The 8,496-nt window shown below is 47.3% G+C and overlaps 1 long non-coding RNA gene across 4 annotated transcripts; it reads right to left on the reverse strand.

The window, feature by feature from the left end:
- Window positions 1-89: 89 nt before the first annotated feature.
- On the reverse strand, window positions 90-8,329 carry LOC125180457 (uncharacterized). Of its 4 annotated transcripts, none has more exons than XR_010826017.1 (3): window positions 6,773-8,329; window positions 4,223-4,283; window positions 90-277 (listed from the first exon to the last, which is right to left on the reverse strand). It is a non-coding gene; the product is annotated as an uncharacterized lncRNA (long non-coding RNA). The 4 variants fall into 4 exon arrangements; XR_010826018.1 differs by lacking the exon at window positions 90-277 and adding an exon at window positions 961-1,188; XR_010826020.1 differs by lacking the exon at window positions 90-277 and adding an exon at window positions 1,579-2,367.
- Between the last annotated feature and the right edge of the window lie 167 nt (window positions 8,330-8,496).

The raw sequence follows: 8,496 nt of genomic DNA on the forward strand, positions 1-8,496 counted from the left end.
AGATCAAAGCAGGGTTTTTATTGTGAATACAAAGTGTTTCAGAGAGCAGGATGGGGGATGCTGATTTTGCCACTGTTTACTCAAGAGCTGTTGTGCTGTGTACTTTCGGGGTACACAACGAGAACCCCTGAAGGCACTTTCTTCCCAGTGGCAGGCAGGCAGAAAATGACTTTAGATAACCTGGCTTCTGGTATTTAGCTGATGAGAGATGTGTCAACATCTTTGATGTGTTCTTTGCTCAAACCGCCTGAATAAGGCAGGAGGGATTCAGAAAGGCCTGCATTGAAAAAAAAAAATGACGTTATGAGGTAGACAGTGACGGGGGGAAATTCCTGCGACTTCATTCCTCCTGTTTCTGGAAATGCAATTTTAAAACTGCTCTCCAGCTCTGTGACCTGTCAGCACATAGGACAACCGTGGGATTCCAGGCTGAGATTTGCAAGCTGCCCAGAAAGAATCCCGTGGTAGCACTGTCAGAAATGGAAATAAGGAGGTGAGATGCCAGGAACACCAGCAACGCAGGTGTTCTGGCCTGCTCAGTCATTATGCTCATTCTTGATTTTGAATGCTAGATGACAGGTTCCAAGAGAAAGAACTCTGCAGGGAACTTCCCCAAGCTCTTGTTCAGACGCTTTGGTACTTCCATGCAGATAACAAGTGAATAATAAGGCAAGAAGCTCGGCGTGTCCTCCTGACATTTCGCTCTTGCCTCACAGATGCCATGGACCTGCACTGAGTGAGGGCCCACACAGAGGACCTGACTTTCCACATTAAATCCATGACACCTCAGCCACCAGCTGACATCAAACTACGACTTTGCAACATGAAGACAACCACAACTGCTTGATTTGGAGCAGATTCTGAAACGCTTGAGCTAAAAGCTGCTGTTCTTAACAAAGGCACAAGAAGAATATTTTGACGGCTCAAGTTCTTCCCCTCAGTGGTCCCCACACCACATGTGGCAGCTCCGCTCCCTCCTTTGCCACCGCTCCTCTTCCAAACACAGCCACTGCTGTGTCCAGCTGCAGGCCTACTGCCTGCCCGTTGTGGTACTAGTCGTGGGCAGGCAAATTTGTTTTCCTGTAATGATTATGCCCATTCCAGCAGGCAGCCCCCAGCAGCCAGGGTTAGCAGGTGAACTGGGCTTCAGATGGGCAGTATTGCAAGTGCATAACATTCTCTTTCTACCTGGCAATAATAAAAAAAAAAGAAACAAACAAAAAAAACATTTACAGATCTATTCGTTAGACACTGAGCTAGACTGGTATTTTAAAAGCCCTAAGGTGGGGGTTTAGTCATAAAAAGAATAATTAAAAAAAAAAAAGCAAAATTGGGAACCTACAGGGACAATGGAAACTAATAAAAGTAACCTACTCCTTTCTCCCAGCTTCCTACAGAAGCAGCTCCACCATCTCAGCACTACGTAAATTTGCAGAACTAATCCCCAGATTACCTGGACAGCAGAAATCTACTTAAAAGGAGATTCCAGATCTACTCACTCACTTTGAAACAAAGACATTTGCAGCCTTTAGTTACAGTGTGATATTTAACTGCGGAAATGATTAATAATGAGGATTTTCTAACTGTTCATAAATTCCGTATGTTTATGCATAGCTCCCTCCCTTCTCACTCTGGGCCGAGTGATGGGAGAGCTCTTCCGGCAGGTGATGTCTGCTCACATGCAATTGCAGTTCTGCTGCTGTCAGCAAGTATCAATAAGAACAAAATCAAAAGTATTAAACACCAGGAAGAGGTTTGTCTACTTTAGCTCCAGAAATACAGTAACTTAGCTGACCTCCTGATGACTATTAGTGTAAATTTCACTTCAGCATGCTTGTAGGAGTATATTAGCTCCTTGTCTTTCTTCCAGTTTGAATCATTTCCAAAGTATCGTGGATTCCCCGCCAGCAGATTCCATCCACTTGGTACCAATGAATTACCCCACAGATTGAGATGAATAATGGTTTATTGCCTGCAGTGCAGTTGTGCAGTACCAAGTCCACCACCACAGGACCAGAGTTGCTCTCTTCTTCCTGTTTTGATGAACCCACGTTCCCTGGGGTTGTAGGAGAGAAACCTAAACGGAGTCCTAACCTCTCTCTCGGTACCTGACTGTATCCAAGGCCGTAGCCAAGTTCTGCTTTTTGAGATACATGTGTCTTGTATGGTGCCTATGGATGAACCAACGCATCAGGATTTCACAGAGACGGACTCCCTACCCATAGGTGATCTTGGCAAGTCATGAGAAGGTCAGGGAGAACGGCATGCTGCATGAGCTTTGCAAAACTTGTCCTACTGGCTGAGCTCCAGCTTCCCATTATTAAAGCAGCGATCGTGACTCTTCCTCTCTTTCAGATACTGTCCTGCCTGTGAAGATTTCCAGATCAGTGGTTAGGAGAAGGTCTATAAACGATGTACAGCACCAAGTACTGCAGTGCTTGCACTCATTTCAGTTGTTTGTGGCTTTTTTAACAGCCAGTAATGAAATCACTTGAAAACCAAGACCACTGGTGGAGTGAATCCAGCTGAACAATGACTTTCATGATGGCTGAATTTGGAGACGGGTCAGTACTTTGTACATTTTTTTCTTATGCCATGCCTATGATCATGTATCTGACTATCTTCCAGAGAAGTAGAAAGCCATATGATGTTTATATCCTACCTCATGGACTATCACTCCTACTTCAAGAGCTAATTCAGAACACACTGAAGTAGATGAAAACGCTATTAGTAGAACAAGCCCAAATTAAGATTGGGATAAGCAAAACACCAATTTTTGCCACAGCTATCTTAAAATAAAAGTCCTTTTACAATGCTATCAAACCCAGGCTAGTGGATGCTTGAATTCAAGTGTTCTGAGGTTTTTAAAGCGTAGCATAGCCAATTTCTCCACTGTGTACCAGTACGCATGGAGACTAGGCAGATGAGGAGTCTTTGACTTGGCTTCCACTACGCCCTCTATATGAGATATTAAAGAGTCTTCTTGCAATAGGATGATCTTAGAAAGATAAACACTGATAGCGTAAGCTCTTGTTCCCCTCAGTTGTAATGACGAGGATTAGTCACAAGAGGGAGGCTAGCAGGACAGCGCCTTAAGCGTCAGGAAACCTCCACTGTAGCCAGTCGCTGGTCCCACCACAAATCAAATAAATTAGCAAGCAGGCTTGTCTGGAAACATGACGAGGAGACTCCTGATGTGGACACAGATGAAAGACTCGTTGCAGTATGGAGGTTCTCTGTATGTGGGAGGCGAAAGCAGTTCTAATCAGTGAATTAAGAAACTGCGGCATCAGTGGGAGAAGGTTTCTGTGCAGGGAGATGGGCACTAGCATGGAGTACGGATGAAGGGTCTCTTGGAAATGAGAAGGAGAATGAATAAGCCCTAATAGGAAGAGGACTGCACTGGGAATGAAGTAGAGGAGATGGGAGAGACAAAGAGGAATGATAAAATCAACTTTTGTGTGAAGGAAAGTTTATTTTTGTTCACAGCAGGGGGTGTTACCATATGCCTACCTCATGATCGAATTAGTCACCACTTCTCAGTGGAAATTCTCTGGAGGAACAGATCTCCTGAGTGAAAGGAGGTGATACTTACAGTGCTTATCTCTGGACAATGTACAGCAGTGAAACTGTGTAACCGAATGAGGAAAACACGGGAGCAATGTTCAAAGTTCACTGGTTTTAAACGTGCAGGAGATATAAACTGCCAGTTAATACTGATATTTATGTCAAGTAAAAGATGCTTTAGCATTACATTTGATTTTATGGTAATCACTGACAATGTTTGACTCTCAAGTGCAAGCTTTGAAGTAATAAGCCCACAGGATTATTCTGAACTGAGGAGCTCCGTAGAAATCACGAAGCCAAATGGAAGGAGCTCTTCTTCCACACAGCTTGTGGTTAAACCATGGGGCTCATCATGACGGGAGGTTGCTTATGCCAAGTTTATTTGACTCCAAAAGGTGATTAGATAAATTCATAAGAAAACAATCCACTGGGGCTATAAAACAAAAAGATGCTTGCTTATGGCTAAAGAATTGCTGGAACCACCCCAACATCCGAATATGTCTGCCCTGTTCTTCTTTGGCTGCTGATCACTAGAGACAAGATACTAGCCTGAATGGACTAGCGGTTTGATCCCAGCCAACTGTTCCTAGTCCTCTCAGTCAGGAATCCTGCAGCTGCACCTCTCACTCACCAGTCTCTGGAAGTAGCCCCTCACCTTTAATAGCTGCTTCCTTGGAAGATCCATCTGAGGTAGAATCTCTCGAGAGCAGTAATTTCTAGACAACAAAGTATTGTTTATCTTTAGAAATAACAATCAGAAGGACCAGAATGACAAATGTGCGCCCATACCCATGCCATACGTCAGTTTTACTATAAACCTGGAACGCCACCACTGAAAGCTTTTCAGTTTGGGAAGAGGGCTTCCACTCACATTTATTCTGCAGTGCCCCTCTCTTGAACTCTGAGCTTCAGATTTTTACCTACATGGACAGAATTAGTTCTGTGATTTCTGTTTGGGCTCCTGCCAGCCCCATCCCCAACCCCACCCCAGATACTAGGCTCAGTTTAGACAAGAACACTATTTCAGAGACAGACTGCTGTCTCGCTGGTTAAGTGTAAAAACAAGAATTACAGCCATTGCCTGCTGGTTGGCTGAGTGGAGGGATCATCTCTAAGTACCCCATGACACACAAACAACAGTGGTTCAGTAAAAGGGGGAGGCACTACTCAAAGGTTAACAAAGGTATCTCTCCACTCTACTCAAACCAACTGTATTCACAGCAAAATATGTTTCCATGCTGAAAGCAGCAGAAAAAGTTCATAAGAACAATTAAGAGTTAGAAAATAACTAATATATAATTAAATAGAAACACAAATTCCAGCTTACTTTTAACTTCACTAACATGTCTTCTTCTGGATTAAACCCAGGGACGTTGGCCTGGTAATAGCAGCCCCTAATGTTTTCTAGTGTCCCTGTTACAGCCATTAATTCATACAGCACACTTACAGATGGGAAATTCAGAAGCATCTAAATGAGGTAAGGCCTCCTTTCTTGTCACTTGCAGCAAGGTTTGAGGAGAGCTTCCAAAGAAATCAAATACCATTTAAAGCAGATGTTTTCAATAGAAGAAACGATGTAGGAGACATGTTTCTCCCTAGCTTGCTCTAGCTGTTCCCTTCTGTGGTGATTGCTTTCCAACTGCCCCTGCTTCCCTGCCCTGGGAATCCACAGCGGCTCCTCTCTGCAGACTGTCCACTAAACGGACGACATTTAGAAACATGCTTTATCGTTTTGTTCATGCAGGGCCATAGAATTTGCAATTTTTTTTTTCTCCCAGACCTTGCTGAATTGTCAGTTTTGTGCAGATGGTTTGCCTTTGAAGGAATGCTTTATCTGAGACAAGGTTCTGGCAGAAATGTGCCTCACTACTTGCCAGCTCACCTTCTGGTAACACAAATTAGCTGCTGCTGGGCTGCCACAGCACTCGAAGTCACAGGGCTAAGATGGTCTGCAGCTCCAGCAGCTCTCCATAGAGACTCCTGGCAGCTTGGCTGTGTTCCTCCTCACAGAGAGCTTAGAAATAATGGTATTTTACTTTAATTTAAAAAATGCAAAAGTATTTAAAATGGCATTGTCATTTCCTGTGGATCTGCATGTAGCTAGGAACAGAAGTACTGACTGACTGGAATAGAAATAGCAAAAATAAATTTTGCATGTATAATTTGAAATGCTTCCCGGTCCATAGATCTTTAGGTAGCTGAATCTCCCAGGGAAACCTCTGAAGTCTCAATCACAGGAGCAAAGTTTTAGCTACCCCACAGGGTATTATCACTACTCTGCTGGGTATGATCCTGCTACCATTTAGGAGCCAGATATCGGACATCATAACTGAGCAGAGTATTTCCATTTTTTGCTACCACTGGGGATGTTGGGGATGGCAACCATTTCTCACTCTACACATTACAGAACAGCTTCCCCAACACTAAAGGCAGCAAGGGCTGAACCACAAGCACAAGCTGGCAGAAGCATAGGCTACAAAGTCTCATCATTTCAAATGAAGTGAGGAAATACATCTTTGGCACTGCTACGCAGTCCTCTGCTTTCTGGCTGGAATTAAAAAAAAAAAAAAGCCCTGTATCTTCACGAAATACAGCAGCACTTGTACCAGCAAACCTCCTGCTGGCCCTGCAGTGTCTCCCTCTGCTCTGCTTTTAGGGAGAGTTTTCTAGGGCTTCATGACCACAGATGCTTGCTAACGCTGATCTGAGCAGGCCTTGATAATAATTTAATTTGTGCTGAATGTACTTTCCTAGACAGCAGAACACTGCAAGCAGCAAAACACAGGCACGATAAAACTCCCTTCTATCTTTTTAATCAGAAAGAAGCTGGCATTTGTTCTTTGTTACTCTGAAGATATGGCATGACATCCTGGATGAAAAGCAGTCTTTACTGAGTATTGCACACGCGTATGAAATCTTGAGCAAACCTGGTCCAGACTGATCCTTGCTGCCTTTGGTACGTAAAATGAGATACAGACATTTTGGATTTGGCTACTACAAACACCCTTATGGACCACAGAGAGGTGTTGTCAGAGGACTTTTCAGAGCTGGAGCGGGCTGAGCCATCCCCTTCCACGGGCTCTGGTGTGAACGCAGCCCAGAGAGAGCAATTCAATTCAGTGTCTGTAATTATGTGGGATGGATCTGGGCCCTAATACCTTTGCATTACTCAGCTATCTTTAAGTAAACTACATAAACCTCCTACCTTCTGGCTTTGAATGTGGAGGATGAGCAGTATCTGTGTCTTCCTAGTCCTGCCTGGGCACCTCTGGGGCTATCTAGAGGGCTCTCACAGGGCTTCTCGGGGCTGCCGGAGCTGCTCTCAGCTTACCCCAGATGCTCCAGGGTCTCCGGGGGCTGTCCAGGTGCTTCTGGGGCTGCTCCAAGTGCTCCTGGGCTCCTTCCAGCATCTCTGCGGGTGTATGTTGTTTACATGCCAGAAATATCATTCACACACACCCTTGCATTAAGCCAACTACCAGAGGCTATTTTATCTCCTGCAAAAGTCTTCATGATACTCTTCTCCTGCTCACCTCCTCACCTGACCCTGTCACAGAAACAGTTGGGTTATTGTTATCCAAGCGTAGATCGTGATATGTATACAAGTCATAATGTAGCTCTGTCTTATATGAACACCTGAACGACACGCAGAGTGCTGTTTGTGTAGAAAGAATCGAGGTCAACTGCTGCTTTTGCCTCAATCCACCCCCACATCAAGGCACCAGTTTGCGACTAGCTAGGTTTGGAGCACCCAATTAGGAGCCTCTTTCAAGTTCTAGCTCCATTATGAAACAAGAAGAGATGCTAGGACTTGTAGACCTTGCTGGCACCCTTAATGAATGTGTATAATCATAAAAAGGCTCTGCTAAAACAACAGTCAAAGTATGCTGTGTAGAAGCCCTGACCAACAGATGAACCGCCCATGCAAGAATGTGCTAACTAAGTCGGGCGGTGGAAGGCGACAGCGCCGCAGAATGAGACAGAGAAAGGGTAAGTGAGGGAGACATTTATTCGGCTCGGGACGTTTGGCTGCCTAATGACAGGGCTGGGCCGCAAACAGCCAGCTCAGGATAAAGGTGTCGCCTAACGCAGCTCTCCTCAGACGCCATTTCAGCTGTGCCGTGGGGAAACCCACACGGTTCTGCATCGATTTATTTATCACGTCCACCGGTGCGCCGGCACCCTGCGCACCGAACGCGAAACACAGCAGGGCCGTGCCACACGCCGCCCGGCCCTTCCTGCGGCTGCTCGCGGGGCTCGGAGCGGGGCCGCGGCCATGGCGCCCCCTCACGGAGCGAGCCCCCCCCGGCTCCTTCCCGCCGCCGGGCGTGAGGCGCCGTTGCCATGACAACGCCCGCCCGGCCCCCGCCGCCTCAGGCGGCTGCGCGCCAGAAAGTGCTAGAAAGGCGCCGCAGCCCGCGCCTGCGCACTCCGCCTCCCTGCCCCCACAGCGCCGCTGCGGCGCCCCGGGGCCTGAGGAGGGCGGGGGGCGAGGGAGGCCCGGCCGCGAGGGGGGGGGGGCGGCGGGGGGGAGTGCGCGGGGCCCGCGGCGGGAACGGCCCGCGGAGGTTGCCGCGGCAACCGCCCCCCCCCCCCCGGTGGAGAGGGGGAGCGGCCGCCCACGCTGCGCAAAGTGCGCAGGGGGCTTCGGGAATAGGCGGCTGCGCCAGCCACCGCCCAGGGCCCGCTGCGGAGTCATTGCGACGGTTACTAGGGCACTTGGTCGTCGTCCAATCAGATGGCGTGAGCTCATCGCTGAGGCCGGCGGCCAATCACGGCCGACATCAATCATTCAATTCAGCCAATGGGGGCATGCGCTGGGCGAGCAGGGCGGGAGCTCGTGGCAGCCCGTTGCCTAACAGTAAAATCAACAGACAAACGGGCGGAACGAAGAAGAACGCGGGTTTGAGTGACGGCGCCTCGACCAAT

Source organism: Anser cygnoides, chromosome 20, assembly GCF_040182565.1.
Source record: "Anser cygnoides isolate HZ-2024a breed goose chromosome 20, Taihu_goose_T2T_genome, whole genome shotgun sequence".
NCBI lineage: Eukaryota > Metazoa > Chordata > Aves > Anseriformes > Anatidae > Anser > Anser cygnoides.